We start from the raw sequence: 25,079 nt of genomic DNA, 5'->3' as shown, positions 1-25,079 counted from the left end.
GGTACTCTCCCATACCAGTTTCTTTCAATTTAAATGACTGCTCAATTTGTTTCAGGTTATTGTTGTGACAATCAGTAGACTCACGGTTAGCAGGGACGAAAGATTCAATAGCTTTGAGCATATTGCAAGTGTAGCTAGTAGTTGCTGGAATAGTAACTTCAGAGCCATGAAATGGGAATTTAATGCATTGGTGGTATGTGGATGGCACAACACGCATCTCATGTATCCATGGCTATCTTAACAAAATTTTGTAGGCTAAGGGAATGTCGAGCACCTGACAGGTGACATCTCTTTCGATAGGACCGACACGAATTGGTAAAGTCACAAGACCTAGTGACTTTCGTTCTACTTCATCGTATGCTTTAATAGTGATCTTTCGTCAAGGATCGATAGAGTCCTCAGAATAACCCAATTGTCTAAGCAGAGCTGCAGAAACAATATTTAGGCCAACACCATTGTCAATGAGTACCCGACGAACACGTGTCTGGTGGATCATAACCTCAATGTGCAGAGGTTGATTGTGTGGGTGATTCAGTGAGTTGTCATCCTCCTCGGAGAAGGTCATAAGATGAGGTTAGGTCAGGTGACCTACCATGGATTGAAATCGTTCAAGATCAAGATCCTGAGGAATGTTTGTCTCAGTGAGGGCTCTGTCCAGAATTTGCTTATGAGCGGGTGAGATTTTAAGCAGCTCAAATATAGAAATGTGAGTGTTGGTTTGTTTCAATTGATCTAGAACACTATAACTGGTTACAATCAAGTTCATCGTGTGTTTTGCACCTTTACCGGATGGACCAGCAAGGGCTTTGTCCTTGTGTTGTTCGAGATTTGAAGTAGGAGATGTAGGACCTTTGAGCATCAATTTCGCATGAGAGTGAGTAATAGCATTAGCACAATGTTGCGAAGATGTATTATCCATGTTATTGAAAGTAGGGCCTTTCAAGACAAATGGTGTCTTGGGTTTATCGTTATCTTGTTTCCCCTTTATGGTAATAATGTTGTAGTATTCAAAATCTACAGGTTCAACCATGTGAATGACATTGTCATCATTGGAATACGTATAGTTGACCTTATTGTAGGGTTCTAGTTTCGAAGTCTCTCCTTTTTCATAAGGTGGGAAAGGCTCTTTGAACACCTTGTGGTCCGAGTTTTTGTTATGTCCATCTACCACAAGTTCACCAACATCAATCATGTCTTGAACTTTATGACGTAAGTTTATATAGTTGATGGTTTTATGACCCTTGTTTTGGTGATACTCACAAAATGAGGTCTCATTCCACCATGGTGGACGTGGTTGTGGATCATAGGGACGAGGGTTATCCATTGGTGAGATAAGCTTGTGTTGTAGCAATGTTTTGTAAACCATATCCAAAGGTTCTCCTAAAGGTGTATACTCTCGCTTGGGTCGTGCTGCCCATGAGTTTCTCGGTCTATTCCCAGACATTTTATTGTCAGGAGGAGGCTTCTCAGCACTTTTGGCCACTTTGAAGCAGTCTGTGAGATTAAATGCTGCTTTAGCAGGTTTTAGTATGACATTATCAACAACCCCATTATGTACAATTTCTCGATTCTTGTTGACATGTTTGATTTTATCCTTGTTGGAAGTGGAACCTTGTTTTGAGTCTCTCTGAAGAGTGAGCTCACCCTTCTTGACCATAAATTCTTCGATACAGATAGCTTGTGTAATCATGTCTTCAAAGGTACGCAGACCTTGTAGTTGGACTCTATACCCAAAATTAGGTAAGAGGTTATCGGTGAAAATGTCGAGCTTCTCCGTTTCTGGGATTTTACGGGAGTACTTGGTATAAAGCTATCTCCACTATTGGAGGAAAGTGAGAAAAGGCTCACCTACCTTCTATTTAAGGTTGCATAGATCTCGAATATTTACAGGGTGTTGAATGTTATGAGAATATTGCTGAACAAATGAATTAGCAATTTCGTCAAACGTCTTGATGCCAGGAGGTAAATGTGAAAACCACTCCAAAGCTTGACCACCTAAGCTTCTAGGGAATAAACACATGAGGTACATTTGATTGTGTATAAACTCCATAGATAAAGCACCAAATTCCCGCAAGTGATCTTGGGGATCAGTAGTACCAAAGTACTTGTCATATTTGGGTAGTTCTACACCTCTTGGGAAAGGCGGCATGTTTATACTTTTGTCAAATGGAAATGAACAAAGAGTGTCCAACGTGTATGTCTTTTTAGGTTTCTCTTTCTCATGCATCATCTGAGCCAATTGGTCTTGCATAATTTTCAGTTGTTTTTGGAGTTTAGTGGTCTCGGTTTCTTCTTCACGTGTGATAATGGTCTCCACATCGAAATGTGTGGGCAGTTTAACTCCCTCTTGGGCGAGTTTGAGAAAGTACTTTTCTTTCTCTTCATTGATTAGGATTCCCATGACCTTCTGAAAGTTTTTGTCTCGTTGACATCTTGCTATGTGTTCAGGAAGGATTTCCACCTCTTCTTGTTCTTCATTAGTGTCATTTTCTTTCTCTTTCTCCTTGTCATCCCTAGGTTGTTCTTGATATCGACTATGGCTACCCCGTTCAGGTTCACGATTAGGCATTATAGGAACTTGTTCAGTTTTTGTATGTTCTGTTTGAAAAGGGTCAGTGGAGAAAGGGTCATACATTGTGTTTGAGAATGCAAGACTCCTACCTATCTCAGTATCCTTTTGGTAAAAAATATTCCCAATTTGTTGGAAATTGGGAAATGTTCTTTGATCTTGAGATGACCTTGCAGGTGAGGAAGACTGTGAAGATGCCTCACTAGCCAAACTAGATATAGATTACATAGAGAAAGGTAAGCTACCTCTGCTGTGATTACGACCCTTAGCACGACCACGTCTAATGTTATCAGGATAAAACACGTTGCCACTTCTGGTTGTGACAGTCATAGGCAAGGACACAAAGCTAGAACCTAGACAAGGACTATACTAAGACTGAGTCTCAAAAAGGACAAGATAGTAACAAGAATGTTGTTCACTAAGGCACAAATGGTCTGATTTAAAGGCTAAAACAGCCAGAGATTATGACCAATGTAGAACAAGTATGGCAAGCATTAAGACGAGGATGTATGAGACGAGACTAGTCAAGGTATAAGACACAAGTTTTCAATTAAGAAAAGTGTCGCTGTTCCAGGACAGTTTGCAAATAGAGAGCAATAAATGGACGCAAAAAAGGATAGCGTGCAGGCTGCAAATAGCTAAAACAGACCCAGATTGTAAATGTTGATACAAAAATTTGCGCAAAAAACCTTTACAGGTCGCGCGAAGAAGTTTTACAAGTCGCGTGAAGATGTTTATGTCTCGCGCGAAGATCAGTAACAGTTTTTAATTTCGTGCGAGAAATTTTTTGTATCGCGTGAAGATGCGCAACAGAACTTTAATTTTGCGCGAGGGCAAAATGGCTTCGCGCGAGATCCAAATGATTTTGCGTGAGAGAAAAATGATTTTGCGCAAAACCAAAATGATTTCACGCAAATGGACAGAACAGTTTCACAATAGCGACTAATTTTGACAAAATTTTTTCTCGATCCAATAACCAGGTAGATAAATAGGCACGTAGAACAGCAAGCAAGTGATTTCAAGCACGTCCAAAAACGATGAGCAAGGGCAAAAGAAACCTTGCGCATGAACAATCAAGTGACTTAGTTTGTGTTTATTCCATAAGAGAGCTATTTGTGTACATTTTCAAAGAGTTTTGCAATCATCGCACATGTTCCTTAGAAAAATAAAAGTTGGCTTCTCTAAGGCATTTAATAGTGGTTTGACTCTGCAACTTTTATGGCTCATAGGGGTGACCCCCAATCCTGACGCACTGAGGTTTTGACATAGTCTGAGAACTTAATCTTCAAGAGCTGCTAGGGAGATCTGACAACCCACAGTGAACCACACCCGTGGAGATTTCTTCCACAAGGACATTTATATAGTGGTTGTCACTACCATGGCGAAAATGGCTATTATCGCTTGAGGTTCCGTCATCACAGTTTTCCCTGTAGAGGGATTGTCTACTATGGTTAACCCTCTCTAAACGTGACCGACTCACAATAGTATACCACAAGGGGACTTAGCTTCTAGATTCAAGGTTCTGACACCTTTTCACCTTTAGCTCAATCAAAGCAAACAGATTAATCCGACACGCTAGACTAAGATTATCCCTTAAAGATCTATGATATCATCTTCCTATGATCTATCAACCTCTCCAGAGAAAGGATGCCTTAATCAACAAGTCAAAGATTCATCTATCTATGAGATGCTCAAAGTATCCTCCCCACCCATAAGGAATCCGTCTTAGAGAGGAGTTTCACTAGGAACCCACTCCCTCAAGATCCACGAATAGTGTTCATGGGGGCTTAATTACTATGTGTGTACAGATGTTAATTCCTGAAAGCAAATCTATCTAAAAGTAATCAAAAAGCACAAGGTGATACACTTAATGCTTTAACTAATGTGAGGTGAGTCCAAAGATGTGGAACATTTAACCCCTCACACAAGCCAAAATGAGTCCACAACTCAGAAATTAGTGAGTTCTAAAAAGCACAAAAGGGTTGCCTTGTAGAGCCTTCAACACTTATGTCCTGTAGACCCCTCCCCTATTTAACGTGGCGCTGAGCTTGCAACCACAGGGTGGAACGAGGGACCAGAAGATTAGTGAGTCCAATAACCCAAGATAGTTAATTAGATCTATCACTAAAGACTAAGCCTGCTAAATGAATACTAACAGAGATTACACCCTAGTATGAGTTTATGCATGTGTTGTAAAATGGAAGTACAGAAGGAAACACACAAGCTCGACATGAAAGATGTTTGTTTTAGATCCAAATGAAATGTTATCAGCTGATGAAGATTACCTGGTGATCCTCACAATGCGCTTAGTAGATTCTTACCTGTTCCTGACAAATTTAGCACGCTTTTCCCATTATTCCTGAAACTGCTACTATGCTATTCAAAAAAAAATCAAGACAAAACACACAAACACTAGAAACTGCTAATAGTCAACAGAAAAATTAGAAAAACACACAAATCAATGCAAAATTTTTTTTGCCTCTGTCAGCAGAGTTTCGCGCTAAATTCCTGATAGTCCGCATGAAGAAGTTTTACGGCCTATGTGAAATCAAATCTAGCTCGTGCAAGATTAAATTTAGCTCGCATGAAAAAATAAAGTCTCGCGCGAAGATTTGCGCGTCGAAGAACTTTCTCGCGCGATGTGAAAAGAATCTTCGCGCGAAGATTCTAGATCCTCATGCGAAAATGAACAATTTTGCGCAAAGATTCGAATCTGTACGGAATAGTACGGATAGAGAACAAAAAAATGCTTTAAAAAATACAAAAAGAGGCCAGAAAAATTGATTTTCCCTGCCCCACGGTGGGCGCCAGAAATGTATGCGTGAAAATGCGGCCTATGCTAACACATAGACTTCAACACGGTCCTTATTTGCGGATTCATCACGGAATGAACATTGAATTGTACATCCAAAATTTGCCCTAGAAAGTGACCTGTTGCCTTCTATCTAAAGGGATTTTGCCTGTTAATATCCTCAGAATCGAGGTGTAGGCAACCAGACCCTCTAAGAACGAAGGATTTGACAATGGAATTAAGCTAAGAATGAGTATACGGATTAATCTAAGAAAATGAAAGATGCAATGTAATCTAAGAACAAATGAAGCAAACTAGATTAAGCATATGCATGATTAAACTAAAATGAGATTAAACTAAAAATGAGAATGTGTGCAAGAAATGTAAGTAAATATAAGCATGAATTTCAATAGCAATTCGATAGCAAATCAATTCATCCTCTCCCAAATGAAGAGATGAGGGTATCTTAAATAGAGTTTCCTGGAATCCATCAATGTTTGAGATCGATTCAGATCAACGATCAGGATTGAAGATGAGTTTCAGTCATAAAGGGAGATTCCCAAGTTAAAGGGAGTTAACAGACTTAATTTGAGATAAATAAGGAGTTAACTGTTTTAATTTGAGTAGAAAAAGGAGTTAACTATGTTAACTCATTTCTGATCAATAGTGAACTGGAAATTCCCCTTTTTTGAACTGAAGAGAGATTTTGTTGAGATATTTAATTTAATAAAATGAAATATGCTCTCATAATTACTTTTTCTATTTAATTAAATAATCTTTAATTAATTAGAGACACTTTTGTTTAATTAAATAACTTTATTTAATTAATTAGGAATGTCTTCCCATTTAATTAAATAACTTTGTTTAATTATTTAGAAGTAAGTACTCTATTTAATTAAGTAATTTCTTTTAATTAATTAGAAATACCTTTCCCATTTAATTAAATAATTACATTTAATTAATTAAGATAGGCATATTTATTAAATTAAATAAATTTAATTCCATAGTATATTAGCCTTAGGATATAATTTAATTTAATTAAAGTATAAATACTTAATAATTAAATTAAATATTAATCAAGTAGGTTTAATGCAACTAATATGAGTACGTACTATAGGAATTAAATAAGAAATATGATGAATGTAGATTAGAGTTTTTCTGCATCTGACAATTAAGTCAAGTAGCAAATAGCAGAATGAGAATTGCCTATTAGAATAGGACTTTGGAATTATCATAAATAGACTAGAATTGGTATAATGGCAATGAGCCAATTTTGGGGTATTAAAATTATTAGTGCAACTATACTAGAGCCTAAAGGAGAAGTAGTACCTTACTTGTGCAGGAGAAATCAACATCACACTAGCCCATGATCCATTCTTATTCCTTGATCCATCAAAGTACATACTCCATATCTCACTCATATCTTCTTTAGTCTCCACAAGATTGGGAACTAGAGCATCCTTCTCTAATATACCATATGTACTAGGGCCTATCTCAAGGGTTTCTGACATAGGATCAAATTGATATGCATTAGCCCATTCATCTAAAATAAAATTAGGTATCTCTACTAGGGAACTAGTAGGCTCATTCACTATGTCATTCTCATCCATTTCTAGGATAGTGTAATTCATGTTGATGAGATTAGGGGTGTAGGGTTTAGTATAATGGAGGGCTAGAGGCTCTGCTTTGATTGAAGCTTTGGTCCCATATCTTGTTCTAAAAGACTTATATGACCAATCAGAAGATATGTAACCACCTATTTGAGCAGTGAAGTCTCTTGACAGACAGATTGCAAAATGTGGCTTGAATTCAACAACAGATATATCTTGAGTTATAGTACAACCAGGGCATGCATGTAGGGCCATTTCCACATTCCTAAGGATCTCTATAATCTTGATAGTACTACCATCCAACTATAATACAACTTTGACAATGGTCTCATATTTCATTTCCAAAGCATTAGCAACACACCTAGGCATCACTGAACTACTAGCCACTGAATCAATCATGCAATTATGGACTAGTTTACCCCCTATAGTTAGAGAAACATAAAATGGAGGGAGTCTAACCTTTTTACTTGTTTCTACCTCCTTTTATGGCTTTACTAGGCTTGTGGCACTTTCCATGTTGGGTGGCTAACCCTTTGGTTCAATACTTTCCAATTCTTGCTACAGTAACCTCTTTTGCATAGGTATAGTAGCAACAACACCCCACATGGAAATATTCACATTTGTCTCCTTCATTTGTTCTACCACATTGAATGGTGTAGTAGGTACTTTGGTAGAAGCCTTGGGAGTTGCATTTGTAGGAGGTTGAGATGGAACAACATGAGGATCACTTACATCCTTTTTGCCATTATTTTTCCTTTGCTGCTGAAAGGTATTTGATTGATCATTTACTACTTGTTCATTAGGTATTGCATTTGAAGTTGAGGCATGACTGAGAGGAGGGGTAGCATCTTCAATAGCTCTCTTTTTTCTCTTAGTGTTGTGAATAATGGAATCCTAGTTTACATTACAATGTTCCTCCACCTAATGATTCATAAAGGAGCAATTACCTTGTCCTTGAATATATGAGGCATCTTTAAATTGGTCCTCCTTGTATGATTGTCTTGTTGCAGGCTCTTGGATGGTCAAAGCCAAATAAGATTTAGCCTTCTAACACATGCAATGGGCATAGGATTAGTTTCACGTGTGACAAAAATCTTGATGTTGGGCCATGTTATTTTGAGGAACTATGGCCCTACTTTGGTTTACATTTGAGGTTGAAGCATGGCTATTCTACCTATTCTGATCAAAAAAATTGTTCCCATAATTATGATTTGGAGGCCTACCACTATTCAGAGTTTGATATTGCAATTGATGAGCCTTACTACCTTGAGCTTGTTGTCTCTCTAAAGTCATCACCTTTTTGCTCACTTTTTGTATCACAGAGAAGCTATCCTCTAGCTTCTTCTCTTGTCCCTACAATCTTTTATTTATGTTCTCTATATTTAGCATCATAGATTGCATCATCTCCTTGATTTCATCTATTCCATTTGAAGATGTGGAAGCTTGAGTGACTAGAGCAAGGGATTGTGATGTGGAAGTTGTGGGAAGAGGAGCCATTGTTGGTTGGTGATTTGGAATGTCAGGGAAGAAAGGCATAGGAGGCCTTGGAGCTAGCTTACCTCCTTGTATTAGGATGTTTTATGAATTTATTGCTATGTCATAAGCATTAGGCAAGGTATCTCCTCCCATAGTTTAGATTGTAGTGGAAATGTCATTGTTAAAAGCTCTAAGGTAATGCAAGAAGGCATTACTAGGGGTAGGCTTTACTAAAGTAGGTATTCTGTCCAATGTCTTTTGGAATCTATAGTTGAAATCAGTCATACATTCATGGTGGGCTCTTTTTATAGTAGTCAACTATTCTAAAAGTGACAAATGGTCACCTTTTTCCTCAAAGTGTTTGCACAGTCCTACTCCTAATTCATCTCAATCTACTATAGAACCATGAGCTAAACCTATATACCATTGTAGTGCTTTTCCTTTCAAGGATGAAGCTAGAAGCCTAACTACAACATCATCTTCTATAGTACCATGGATATTGCAGATATTTGCAACTTCTTGAATGTGTTCTAAGGGAGAGATAGAAGTTTCAGTAGTAAATTTTGGTATACTTTTGAGTGTAGATATTGGTATGTCATGTCTTTGGGCCAATAAAAGAGGACTTCCACCATTAAAGGTGGTAAAAGCATGAGCTCTAGGCTGCACCATATAGACAAGTGATCTATTGATATGTGCTAATGGCAATCTAGGCTAAGATTTAATTGTAGGAGGAGTAGAGATGGATCTTGCAGGTGTATTTGTTATTATTACACTTCTAACTGGTGATAAAGATACTCTAGTCTTCCTTCTTCTAGGATTTGAAAATGAAAGCTCTTGGTACTGAAATTTACCTCTAGAAGATGCCCTTGTTTCAGCTTTGGGCATGAATTACTACAACTTTGGTCTGGAACTAGATGTATTTAAAGCTTAGAGTCACCAAGTATTTGAAGAATTAATCCCTTGAAGGCTTCAACATTGAAGCCAATAGTATCTCCTTGGTATTAATCTTGAATTTTTCCTTTTGACACCAGTAGACTTGAAATTTTCTAAATACAATCCCACTGAGTGTGCCAAAAACTATTATCACAAAAGTTTGCAAAAATTTTTTACCTAAGGATAGCCTTGTGAAACATGGAAAAAACCTCCAAGCTATGGGAATTGAACTTTGAGCTTGAGTCTCCAGAGAAGGCCAACTTCCTCTACTATCAGGGTGCACCTAACTACTCTTGGAGAGGAAAAGGGAGAAGGGATGCATAGAAGCAAATCTAACTATTCTAACCTAAGGGGGGTGATGCAAAAAAAAATAGAGTGTTCAAACCAATCTCTTCCCATACATGCACTATTGAACCATCATGACACCAAAAGATATACACATCCAAACTTGATTTAATCTAACAATCACATGCATATCAAAAAAAAATCAAATGAATGACACAAGGAAAGAGAGGATTCACTTATATACCATTCATAGGCCAAAAGAGATACAGTCATGCAAGATTGTAGATATCTACAATACACCAATGAGAGGCAAATAGTTCTAGCATTTCACATCAATGGCTGAAGGAGATAAGAATGTCATAAATTCAGAGGCAAAAGGGATTTACAGTGAAATTGCAGAGCAAAATCAAAGAAAATAGAGAAGAGTCGACCTTAACAAAATCTACAGAAATTGCCTTTATAGGTTAGGCATAACTGAGATTTTCTCTAATTGAAGTTACTCCACAACCACTACCATTAAGTCTCTTTAGAGATCTAGAGAAAATCTAATCTAGGCACATATTTAGATATAATGAAATCTCATATTTTGCTAAAACAGGGCCCTGATAGAAACAACATTATTAAACCATTCTAACCAAGTAGATGGATAAACTAGGGTAGTGGAATATTCTCCTTCTATTTACTTAGTTCAAAATTGATTCAAGAGTAGTTGGAATTGATCATGAGGATCAAATCGTGCAAGAAAACTCGATTTCTTCCATTTCTAGCTCATCAGTCAACAAAGTAAAAAAGTCAACTGAATCCTACAACCAAAATGGGCCACACTAGCTAATATTTTCATTTCATTTTTCCACCCTGTAATGTCTTCATGCGATTGACCACATCTTCTCAATTAATTGAGCCACCTTCCTAACTTAACCATGATGTCACATAATCATTAGCCTTAACTATTAATGCCTTAGTAGAGCCCATAAGAACATGTGTCCTTCAAGTGCTTTCCTGCACTGTTTAATTACCTTGCATCTTCATAATGTGGGAAAGTGTTGATCATTGATCTCCATAAGATCAATGATCATGAAAGATCTTCATTATACTGTGCCTACCCTTAATACTTCTAGGCCCACCGACCATTTAGCATACACCTGAGCACAACCTGGCCCCACCTAGCATCACCCTACAACTTATGAAATCAACCTGACCCCACAAAGACACATGACAGTGGGGCACTTGCCCAGGTTCCTTAAAATCCTTGCATCTTCATAATGCAGGGAAGCACCCACTATAGATCTGTTTGCATCAAGTGATGGATCTTGCTGCACAAATAGAGTATCACCTTTCCAAACCCACGTGCTCTAACAAGTGCCACGATAGAGAATTCATTTATTACCTTTGAGAAGAATAGATGCATGATGTCATTATTAGCTACGTGTCATGAAGGGGTTTTCCCACATTACTTAAAACTCATGCACTTTCATATTGCAAGCAAGCGCCAGCCCTTGATCTTTACTAAATCAATGATCACAACACCTGAATTGTAAAGTGACTATTGGGTGGGCTCAAGTATTTCAATTCAAATTTTTTTTGAGAGGCAAATATGGTTAACAATGTCCAAATTTGAGACAACTAAAACATATTATATCTCCATTTCTTTTAATTTCCCCTAAAATGTGTTTTGATCGAGCTTTTTATAATGTTTCCATATTCTCCAAAATAGTGGCTACTCTACCACATATTTTAATTCAAATTATAGGAATTTCCTTTCCTTGATGTATGAGTTTATTTCTTAGGTATCTAATTTGATTTTTTTGTAAACATGCACTCATGAGCTCAATGTCCATACTTTTGATAGTTGTATCAATGACCTTGGAATCTATATATATTTCTTGTTGATTCATTTTTCTTTGATTTACATTCATGTGTTTGATGTTATGACTTTTTGCAATTAAAAATATTACCACTCAATTTAGGTTTTGTAGATGATTCTCCTTCTTTGGTAGATGAAGAGTGCTTGTTGTATCCAAGTCCAGAGGTGTCTTTTTTTCTAAGTAGCCTCAACATTTCTTTAAATTTTTTGATTTCTTCACTTGGTTTGTTAATCTCTCCATGTGTTCCTTTTCATGCTTTAACTCACTTTTCAATTTCTCATTCTGTAACTTAGATTTGTGATCTCTACATCCTTTCTATTTTTGTCTTGATTTGTAATTACTAGTTGATTTATCATATCCACCTAATTATTTGTAAGATTTCTTACTTCAAATAGTCTCCCTTCAATTCTATTATCCATTTGTCTTTTTTCTTCTTCTTCCATAAGATTTTGTTCCATTTCTTTCCTCTTTTGCTTGTTTGCTTCACATAGTGTACCTGATTAAATTTCTTATTTTGTCTTGAGATATTGCTTCTTGTGATCATCATTACTCTTCTCTTGTAATTATATCAATATTTCATCATTATAACCAATATTTCTATAGTTAAGAATTCCTTTTGTGTTAACTTCTTTGTTTTCAATGTCATTTTTTTGAATAGCTATCTCTTTTCTTCTTTTTAGGATTGTCCCTAACTCCTTTTTTGCTTCTTTCAATTATCGCAATACAATCTAGATTTCAATCATTTAGTTCTCAATGAATTTTACCATCTTATACACTTCCATCTCTATGATCTGATCCTCTCAAGATGTTAGGCTTTATGATAAGAGAACTAAGCTCTACTACCAATTGTTGGATTGAGTATATGGGAAAAAAGATAATGAGATAGGGACTAAATTAGGATCTTAAACTTTTGACTTCAAAACCAATTTAATAAACACACACCTAATTCATCTCATATAATAGATCTACCATTAAAACTATAATGCTGAAATATAAATAAAATACACCATATCCATGGAAGATTTCAACACATAACATAATGATTTGGTAACCCATAAACACTTCAATGGGAAGGTGAAACTTGGGCGAGGATGAAACCCACAAATCTTCATTATTGCAACAATAAAGTTAACCTGTTAGGGTTATAATGTTTGATCATAAGATATGAATTACCCTATGAGGGGTTTATCCTAATAACTATTAGGTGTCATCTTATTAAAGGATTTTACACTTAGAATGAAGTAAGGACTTGATTTACAGGTTTATATAGGTTTGTTAAAACCACTCTATTAAGAGATTAACCTTGTCTCAATCAAGAATAACTAATTCTATACTTGACCCTTGGTTTTCTCAATAAGTTGAACTTGGGTCTTCTCTTTACTATATCACTAATTTTATCTGCTAATACGATAACTTTGTTCAATCCTTCACTACTCTGATTTCTCTTTGTCTGATCTTCTTTCAAACTTAATCTTCTCTTCTTCTCATGCACATACACTTGGCCATTCCTTCCTTCACACTTTCACAATGATACTCTTTATAATATAGGGTTAGAATCCTCCTTAAATATATTTTTTGTGAAGGTTTTATATCTTGATCAATCGTTTATAATTTATCATCTTTTGTCATTGCATCATTTAGGATCATTACCTTCTAAAATGATGTGTCATCATCTTCTTAACTAGCTCTAAAAATATTAAATATCATATAAAAGTTGACCAAAATAGTTTAAATATGTGTTTGTGTCATTACAAACTTATATGTCAAAAAAAAAATGCTCGACACTTGAATGCTTTGATGCTCAGTCATGTACACTTCTTTATGTTGTCACTTAGCTTCAATATACCTACTTTTTTGACACTTAATAACTTGTCAATGTTCTCAGTCTCAACTATATTCCTTGCCACGTACATATGTGCAGTCTCTACTAAATACTTGATAATCACTATCGTTCTTGATATAAGCTTATTATGCTCAATGCTTACTAGATAACTTGGTCCCAGTGATGACCATTTAGTCTTGCCTAGTAAATGTGTAAGTGTTTAGATAGTAATCAATAGCATAGGCTTAGAACTCAACAAGAAATTCAAAGCTATGAATGGAAATTTTATTTCTAAGATAATATGGCAACTAATAGAATAAAAAAAAGAGTGGACTAGCATCTTGTAGATTGAGTATATGCCTTGCTCCCTAGGTGGTACTTTGCTAGAATAAAGTAATGTTATTAATTTTTCTTTCCTCTAGAAAGCTATTAATAAAACCAAAAAAATCCTAAGAAAGGTTAGTAGGAAAATAATAGGAAATATCACCATTTCCTTTCTTTGGTCCAAACTATTGAAAGGAGATAGACAACTTAAAGATTTCTTCCTTAACATGCCAATGCAAGAATGGTTAAAAAGATCTTTGGGAGAGAAATTAACTTAGAGTGGAGGAATTGACTAATCTTCTCTTGAATCATTAACTATTCAATACCACTTCTGAAGATATATGGATTTGGAGATATGATATCAGTGGTTTCTACTTTGTTAAAATGAACTATCTTTCCCAAATCCATCTTGAATTTAAGGATCCAAAGGGTAACTCATCTAGACTCCTAAGCTTCCCTCTAAAATTAAATTCTTTTGGTGGGTGGTAATCCATAAAAAAAATTCAACCATGCGTCATGCCCAAAATTTTAGGGCAAAACCACAACTATTTTTGTTTTTGAAAGTTAAACATAAGGAATCACATATAGACATAAGCATGATGTGACTAATCTATCAAACAATTAGAGTTTCAAAAAATCTACTCATGGTCATATTAGTTTAATGTCTTGGTCTATCTCAACACACTTAATTTCCTTATCCAAAATGAAAGTAATACCTTAAGGTTTAGGTCATAGTGGATATATTAAGTGATCAACCTAACACATGCCTTACTTGCCATAGTATTGCTAGCACTAGCATACTCAATATCACAATCTCGATTAGATCCTATTTTGATAACAAACATTACTGTAAGGGGTGTTCCTACCTAGTCATGAATGATATTATGAGGTCTAGGTTGAGTTGAGATTATTAACTAGTCTTGGATTTTATGATGCATTTGGTTAAGTAATGATAATTTTTCTTTTAAGGTTGGTTTAGTTATGTGTGTAATCTTGAATAAGTATTGAGATCATTGTAACTTAGTAGGGATCTAATCATTACTAGTTTATCAATATAGGTAATTGGACATTATAAGTAATACAAGGGGAACAACTATAAGAATTTATTTGAAATGTGTACATTTGAAGAATAATAAGTGCATAAGATGTATTTATTAAATGATGAATAATGGAGTTAATTATATCCCTAAAACTTTAACTAGGCAATAACAATGCTAAAACATATTATTTAGTTTCCAACACTATACATGTAGCAAATAAAGAGAACTCAACATATGCAAATCTTTGAGTTATTATGATTACCAATTATTATATAGCACACATAACTTATTCTAGTTTGATGTTATAGCAAGTTTGTATTTAAAGGTAGCTACCATGAAGGTTAATAAAATTTATATATCTATTCATTTTCAAAAGTAATACATACACTAAAGATGACTTCATCTAGGTGTGTGTGTTTGTGTGTGTGTGTGTACCAAGAAATGGTTAACATAATTGCCAAAATAAGAGCCACAATGCTTAGTTTCACATTACCCTTATGCATTCTATTCCAAATTTATGTTCCTGAATGAAAGATAAATTAAATGAATAATTTTATATATATTAACATATGTTACATACACACATAAAATATTATATCATATTTATGACATATCATTATTGTATAAATCAATTGACATTAATCTATACACCAATAAAATAAAATAAAACAACTATAACTTAATACAAAAATATATATGGGTAAAAGTACAAAGTTATGTCACCTTTCATGTTAACTTATCAGAATGACTTGATTTGAGTATTTCTATCTAAAAATCTTTTTTTTTAAAAACATATGAATTAAATAAATTCATTCTAGCTAAGTTATATAAGGTCTCATACATTTCCAATTGGAAATGTCTATTAAATGCATGTTTTATACTAGTTTGTATCCAATTAATAAAGAAATAAAATTATTTTAGAAAAGTGGCATTTCAATAAATCTTAGTATTTTTTATGATATATTTTTAATAAGATATGAACACCATTTTATAGAGCTCTAAGTCAAGAATATTCTTATATAGAAGTTATAGTTTTTTAATTAGATGTAGTATATTGTAATTAAAAAATTCTATAAGCACATATTTTAACACTCGAAAAGATGTCAGTTTTGAGAAAGAAAAAAATATTAAATCATATAAAAAATCTAAAAATTATATGGCATTCTAGAGGAGAGAGTCTACTTCTAGAATGCATAATTTTTCTCCTAGTTAGAATAGATTTACTTTGAATTTTTTTTGGGAGATTAAAACTATTTATTTTAGGTAAGGGTAAATTTCAATCACTATAAAAGAGAAAATATAGGTCTAAAGCCTTTTTTTATTGTTCTGGATGTCTATGTTATCTATAACATAGTCTGGGATCAAAGGACAATAAGTTTATTTCCATATAGTTTTTTGATAGGAACTAGACCCCTAATTTTTAGCATTTTTCAACAGCTAAAAAATTATCTATAAAAATTAGGAAAATATATCAATTCTTATTCCAATTAATTATTAAAGACTATAATCTTCAACTTCATCCATTTCTACACATTTCATTAGTTTACTTCATCTTCAAATTCTAAATAATAATGCCTATTTTATGTCATTGAAGGTGAACAATTATACTTTTGTTAGCCTTTTCCTTTATAAAAGGCTGACACAAGTTTGTGCTTTTACCCATATATCCAAGAATCTATCAAAATTGATATTAAATCTAATATCTAATTATTACTTTATCACTGACTACTCTACTAGCTAGTTATATAGGCTTAATTACTAGCTAAATGCCCCTCTAAATTAAACACCTACTAAATTATATTACAACAACCTAATCACTAACATTAAACTATAACAAAAAAAATCCTATTTAATTGACCCCAATTTTAGAAACCCCTAACCTATCTCGTACTACCCCTTACATATCTAACTTAGAAAAATTTATGTCCAAACCCAAAAAAACCACATACTTCTCTTAAACCTATCTAACTAATCTCTTCCCCCTACCCTCCATGTGTCCCTAAGGTATTCCTAATTCCAACATGGAGGTAGGCAACATGCAAGCCATACATCCTATGGATAGGCACATGAGTAAGAAATGGTGCTTGGTTGAAATGTGCTTGGTTTGGGGAGGGTGGGGTACACTTCTCACCTTCCAAGAACTTTTTCTAACTATGCACCCATTTTTATCTATCAAAGTCAACCTATAGTACTACATTCTTCTTTTTTTGAAATGTACCATGCTTAAGCTGGATGAATGCTTATACAATTTTGGGAAAATATATTTGTTAGTTTATTTAATTTAATTATTTTGTCCCTTTTTCTTGTTGAAAGTGACTTCCTAAGCCCTAGTCATGAGATTTCTCTTAAAATTTAGTCTTGTCCCTTGCTTGTTCATTTAAGTATGTTAATGTTAGAGTTTATCTTCATGGCTTTATAAATTTATTTCTTGGAAGAATCTTAAGAATATTTTGATTATTTTAATGGTCTATATTGGGTAGTGGGGTATTTTCCCACTTCCCATACAAATTCTAGAAAGTTATATATGCATGTGTAGGCTTATAAACTAATGTTAACTTTTATGCTAAGGGATCTCATTTCTCTGCACTACTCAACTATGGTGATATGCATATTGGTTTGGTAGTTATTTGATATTACTTCCATATTTCAATGTAATTATCTACTCTAATTGATCTATTTAGAAAACACTTTGATCAATTTCTAAACATAATAAATGAATTGAAAACATGAAACTAACAGATTACTATTTTCATCAATAATGAGAATTTCTTACTAGACTAATATGTCAAAAGAAAGATATTTATTTTTATGACCAAACTTTTGAAATGTTTTAATTCATGACTCAAATAATCATGATGCAATAATGCATATCATTACATGAGTATCAAAACAATGAGATATCTTTTGAAATGATTTTCTTTCACATTCCATCTAAGACTATTATGATACATCAATCTTTCAATTGCAATACATTTAAATTCATGTTAATGAAACTACAATACAAATTTATAGGATCATCTCCCAGGATCCTCATCTATTTCATAAAATCATACTTCACAATAATGCACATGAGGATGAGATTTCATCTTTACAAAGATAATACACAACAACATAGATGGAGATTTCAACTCTATAATACAATACACAAAGTATTCATTTCCTACTACTAAGAAATAATTCATTGAAAACACATGACTAAGATGGAGAGAGATTCTCCAATATATATACAATGCACAATGACAAGTTTTCTTCTTAAAAAATCTACAAGATGATCTTTCCAAGTTTTTTCCATTGCTTCCTTGGGTACAAAATCTGCAAATACATTACAAAAAAACAATAAAGGCCATGGGTACTCTCCTCCCAACCATAGGCCTCTAAAGAGACCACCCTCAAGCTTGGGGAATAAGGCTCAAATAGGGTTTTCATTCCAATATCACAATGCATATACGTCACATTACAACACTTTAACAATTCCATCCCAAGGATATTTTAGAATACTTCACCAATGGAACCATGAACAAAGGGTGAAGGTATGATTTTCAAATGGAGACTTTCCATATTAAACAATATCTAAAATAAAAAAAATCATGCCCTTTTAGGGCTTAGATAATCATCCTCCAAACACACTACCATTAGTTGTAGCTTCCTTGGAGCCCATACTCCATAAACTTCCTTTCTACACCATACTTCCCTTATCACCCCTAGCAAGATATGAATGATTATGTCATACAATGGAGCCCATACTCTAAGGTTTTCAAATACATTTTCAAGCCCAACTTTACCCTTCACCCTAGACTTTTTTTCCCTTCCGAAAGGGTGTGTGATGTCCTTACACCCATAGACAATCTACATAAAAAAATTGAGAAACAAAGAGAAAATCAAATGCAACAACACATTTCATCTCAATGCAACAATATCACAATATTCCCACAATATGGAACACCATTCAAACATTTAAATGAATACTACATCATAATACAATACCATGAAATCTACTTATAATATGAACTCGCACTCCTTCAAGCTCATGAATACAATTCCATTATGCAATTTTCACAGGAAAATACTACATGGGAAAGGAGAAACCAACCTTGAATCCTTTTGCATTTTAATGAATGGTTGTAGAAGAGCTCCCTCTTAATCTTGCAAACCCTTAGAGTCTCTAAAGTTAGAGAGTGGGTAGACAACCCACTAATTTTGCCCAAGCCCTCTAAAAAGCCTCCAACTTCTCACTCAAATAAAAATGGTTGAAACAAGAAGCCTTCCTTTTCTTACATCCTTTCAACTTTCTAAAATTGTAATCTTGACCAAGTGGAAGAACCATGTGAAGTCTTTAATTTAGAAATCGTAAGAAAGTGACATTTTTGGAGGGTTCCCAAGACTAAAGGTTAAATTTTTACCCCCAACCCATAGTACTATCATGAGAACACTTTTTTTTCACCAAAATAACCCTGTATGACAAATTTTTGATCTGTAAAAGTTACTAAGAAGTTTGAATTCGAATTTTCCTTGATGGAGACTTCTCTTAACACTCTACCATAAGGGGTTAACTTGGGTATTGCATTGGGTTAGGTGACTTTTTCCCAAAACCTCAAATGACATGTTATCAACACATGGACAACACAAGTGTCAAGTGACAAATAAAAATAACACATTACATTTATAGTGAAATTTCTCTAATTATATATGAATTAAACTATTTTACACCCATAGAATTTAGGTTTATGAAGCAAAACACATTACAATAGGGTTTGAATCTTCTCCACTGATTTAACCTTGGTTATGTCATCTTCATATAGGCTTGAGTCTTGGTTCCCTGTTAAATCCCATGGTTAAAATCTTGCACACTAAACTAGAGCATCAGTAGTCCAAGAAAATCATATAAGCAATTTATAAATAAGTGTAATAATTCACTTTAACATTCAACATTAGGCTTGCACATTTCATCATTTCCAATTAACTTTCCCTTTTCTAATCATTTTTGTATAAGACATTCAAAACATTAAAATAGGAATCCCTATATATTAACATTGATTCTTATGTAACATGATCAGATTAACATTCTAAATACCCTCATAATCTATTTTCTATATGAATTCATGACTATTAATTTACCGGGCATGTGAGTTGGGTCCATTTGCATATCTCAATCTAACCTTTCACAGTAATTTCCACTTTAACATTACAATTTTACATTTCAAACATTTGTAAAATTTAGTTTCTATTAAAGAAATTGAAACAATTTAGAATATAAAATGAAATTATTAAATATATCGATGAGGTCCTAATGTACAAACATAAGTGCACATCATCAAAATGTAGATATTAAAATGACATAACCCTATAATCTCAAAAGTGTAGAAAAAAATAGAATAAGAAGTATCATAATGCAAATATGTTATCTATGCTATGCTAGGTTAGGTAAGGCTTCACATCCTCCCCTTCTAGGCATGAACCTCCTCCTAGAGTTCATCAACAAGGTCATAGTACTACGATCTTATCTATGTTGTATTTACCAAGGTTGGCCCAACTTGAGTCTTCTAATATTGGTGCTAATAAACCACTCTTTACCTTGTCAAGGTCTAATCAATAAATTATTTATGCCCCTCCTGAAGGTTCTTAACATAATTCTTGCATATAGTTTTAACAAGTATAAGATGCAATCTATATCAATGATAATAGAGTTTTAAGGAGTTTGACCCTTTTTCATATTTATGACATAGAAAAGGGTGGTGTCTTAGGGATCTTGTCTAGTAGCCTTGCAACACATAACAAGAAGGTTTTAATGATGCACTAGTTTTCTAGATGGTTTGTGAAGGATTCTCCTTGGTATGATTATTTCATATGTCTTAGTACAATATACTTGTGAAAATAATTCACAAGAAAATGCCTCATAAGTAACTTAAAAATAAAAGAAACAATTTCATAGGAAAACAACACAAATGTGGCCACATTTTTAAATCCAAATCAAGACATGTCCCTGAGGCACAATGGGACCCAAATCAAGAAATCTAGCTAACTAGCCAAGTGACAAATGTCACATTTTTGGAAAAAACATATAAATGCAAAATTTGCAACAAAGAACCAACAAGAGTTCACATTGAATAAAAATTTCACAAGAATGATGTGGTCATACCAAGGTTACCTAATGGAGAAGAGGAGAAACTATCATTTTATATAAGCTATTGGCTTAGGAAGAAGTATCCTATCCCCTATGTCTCTAAGTGCTTCATCCATAGATTGTGGTTTAGTCAAGTGCACTAATAAATATTTATACAAGGTTTCATTTTGTTGCATATGTTGAAACATAATGTGTTAGGCTCCTAATGTTAAAACTTGGCTCTGATACCAAAATGTCATGCCCAAAATTTTCGGGCAAAATACAACTACAATTATTTTTGAAAGCTAAAATTAAGGAATAACATATAGACATAAGCATGTTGTGACTAATATATCAAAAAGTTATGAGCTCAAAAAATCTACTCATGGTTATATCAGTTTAATGTCTTGGTCTATCTCAACACACTTAATTTCCTTATCCAAATTGAAAGTAATACCTTAAAGTTTAGGTCATAATAGGTATATCAAGTGTTAACCTAACACATGCCTTACTTGCCACAATATTGGTAGCACTAATATACTTAGTATCACAGTCTTGGTCAGATCCTATTCTAATAACAAACATTACTATAAGGGGTGTTCATACCTAGTCATGAATGATATTCTGAGGTCTAGTTTGTGTTGAAATTATTAACTAGTCTTTGACATTATGATGCATTTGGTTGAATAATAATAATTTTTATTTTACGGTTGGTTGAGTTATGCATGTAATCTTGAATAAGTATCAGGATCATTGTAACTTGGTAGGGACCAAATCATTACTAGTTTAACAACATAGCTAATTGGACATTATAAGTAATACAATGAGAACAATTATAAGAACTAATTTGAAATTCTTGTATCTAGAGAACAATAAGTACATAAGATGTATTTATTAAATGATGAATAAAGGAGATAAGTATATCCATGAGACTTTAACTAGGCAATAACAATGGTAAAACATATTATTTAGTTTTTGAGACTATACATGTAGGAAAGAGAGAGAACTCAACATATGGAAATATTTGATTTATTGTGATTACCATTTATTATACAACACACATAACTTATTCCACTTCGATGCTATATCAAGTTTTTACTTAAAGGTAGCTACCATAAAGGTTAATAAAAGCTATCTATTCATTATGAAAAGTTTCACACACACACACACACACACACACACACAAAGGATGGCTTCATCTAGGTGTGTGTGTGTGTGTGTGTGTGTGTGTGTGTATAGAGAGAGAGATTATTAACATAATTTCAAATATAAGAGCCACTATGCTTAGTTTCACATTACCCATATACATTCTATTACAAATTTATGTTCCTACATGCTAGATAAATTAAATGAATAAATTTATATATATATTAACATATGTTACATACATGCATAAAATATTATATCATATTTATGATATATTATTATTGTATAAATCAATCAACATTAAACTAAACATCAATAAAATAAAATAAAAATACTATAATATATATATATATATATATATATATATATATATATATATATATATATATATATATAAGAATCTACCAAAATTGATATTAAATCTAATCTCTAATTATTACTTTATCACTAACTACTCTACTAGCTACTTACATTGGCTCAACTACTAGCTAAATGCCACTCTTTAAATTACTTGTACCAACCACCCCCTAAATTATATTTCATCAACCTAATCACTAATATTAACCATTAACAAATACATTTATCTTATTTAACTGACCCCAATTTTGAAAACCCCTAAACTATCCCACACTACCCCTTACATATCTTACTAACTTAGAGAAATTTATTTCCAAACCCAAAACAACCACCCACCTCCCTTAAACATATCTTACTAATCTCTTTCCCCTACCATCCATATATCCCTAAGGTCTTCCTAATTCCAACATGGAGGTAGGTGACATGCAGGCCATACATCCTATGGATAGGTGCATGAGTAAGAAATGACACTTGGTTGAAATGTGCTTGGTTTAGGGAGGGTAGGGTCCACTTCCCACCTTCCAAGCACTTTTTCTGACTAGGCACCCATTTTTACTTGTCAAAGTCAGCCTATAATACCAAATTTTTATTTTTTTGAAATTTACCATGCTTGGGTTGGTCGAATGCTCATGGGGTTTTGGGAAAATACATATGTTAGTTTATTTAATTAAATTATTTTTGTCCTTTTAGTTTGTTGAAAGCAACACCCTATGCCCTAGTCATGTGATTTCTCTTAAAATTTAGTCTTATCCCTTGCTTGTCCATTTAAGTATGATAATGTTAGAGTTTAACTTCATGGCTTTATAAATTTATTACTTGGAAGAATCTTAAGAATATTTTGATTATTTTAATGGTCTGTATTGGGTAGTGAGGTATTTTCCTAGTTTCCATACAAATTCCAAATAGTTATATAGGCATGTACAAGCTTATAATCTAATGTTAGTTTATGCTAAGTGATCTATTTGTTTTCTTTTTTGTACTCAACTATGGTGATATATATATTGGTTTGGTAGTGATTTGATGTTACTTCCCTATTCCAATGTAATTATCCAATCTAATGGATCTATTTAGAAAACACATTGAGCAATTTCCAAACATATTAAATGAATTGAAAACATGAAACTAACATATTAGTCTTTTCGTCAATAATGAGGATTTCTTACTAGACTAATACATAAAAAAGAAACATTTACTTTTATGAACAAACTTTTGAAATGTATTAATTCATATTTGAATAAGCATGATACAACAATGCATATCATTACATGAGTATCAAAACAATGAGATATTTTTTGAAATGATTTTCTCTTACATTCTATCTAAAACTATTATGATATGTCAATCTTTCCATTGTGATACATTTAAATAAATGTTAATGGACCTACAATAAAAATATATAGGATCATCTTCCAAGATCCTCATTTATTTCATAAAATCACACTTCACAATAATGCATATAAGGATGAGATTTCATCTTTATAGAGGTTATACACAATAACATAGATGGATATTTGAACTCTACAATGCAATACACAATGTAATCCTTCCTTAATACTAAGAAATTATTCATTGCAACCAAATGAGTAAGATGGAGAGAGATTCTCCAATATAGGTACAATGCACAATAACACATTTTCTCCTTCAAACAAAATCTACAAGATGATTTTTCCAAGCTTTTTCCATTGCTTCCTTGGGTGCAAAATCTACAAATACATCACAAAAAAACAAAAAAACCCATGGGTACTCTCCTCCCAACCATAGTCCTCCAAAGAGACCAACCTCAAACATGGGGAACAAAGCTCAAACAAGATTTTCATTCCAATCTCACTATGTGTATACATTACATTACAAAACTTGAACAATTCCATCTCAAGGATATTTCACAATGGTTCACCAATTGAACCATGAATATAGGGGGAAGGTGTGGTTTTCAAATGGAGGCTTTCCATATCAAACAATTTCTTCAATAAAAAAATTTCATACACTTTCAGGGCTTACACAATCATCCTCCAAAAACACTGCCATTAGTTGTAGCTTCTTTGGAGCCCATACTCCATAAACTTCCTTTCTACACTATACATCCCTTATCACCCCCAGCAAGATATGAATGATTATGGCATACAATTGAGCCCATACTCCAAGGTTCTCAAATGAATTTTTAAGCCCAACTAACCCATTTGCCATAGACTTCTCTTTCCTTCCCAAAGGGTGAGTGAAGTCCTTACACCCATAGATAATATACATAACAAAATGGAGAAACAAAGAGAAAATAAAATGCAACAACACATTTCATCTAACCCCAAAAATATCACAATCTTCCCACAACATGGAACACCATTCAAACATTCACATGAATACTACATCACAATACAATACTATGAAATCTATTTACAATATGAACTCACACTCCTTCTTGATCATGAATATAATGTTGTTATGCCAGTTTTGCAGGAAAATATACTACATGGGCAAAGAGAAACCAACCTTGAATCCTTTTGTAAAATGGTAATGAATGGTTGTAGAAGAGCTCCCTCCCAAGCTTCGAAACTCTAAGAGTCTCTAAAGTTAGAGAGTGGGTAGACAACCCACTAATTTCCACCAAGCCCTCTAAAAAGTTTCCAACTTGTCACTCAACTAAAAATGGCACAAAGAAGAAGCCTCCCTTTTCTTACATTCTTGCCCCTTTCTAAAATTTTAATCTTGACCAAGTGAAAGAAACATGTGAACTCTACAATTTCGAAATTCTAAGAAAGTGACATCT

This window comes from Cupressus sempervirens, chromosome 4, assembly GCF_028749045.1.
Source record: "Cupressus sempervirens isolate cs-2001-9-10 chromosome 4, ASM2874904v1, whole genome shotgun sequence".
Taxonomy (NCBI): Eukaryota; Viridiplantae; Streptophyta; class Pinopsida; order Cupressales; family Cupressaceae; genus Cupressus; species Cupressus sempervirens.
Note: the sequence above shows the minus strand (reverse complement) of the source record.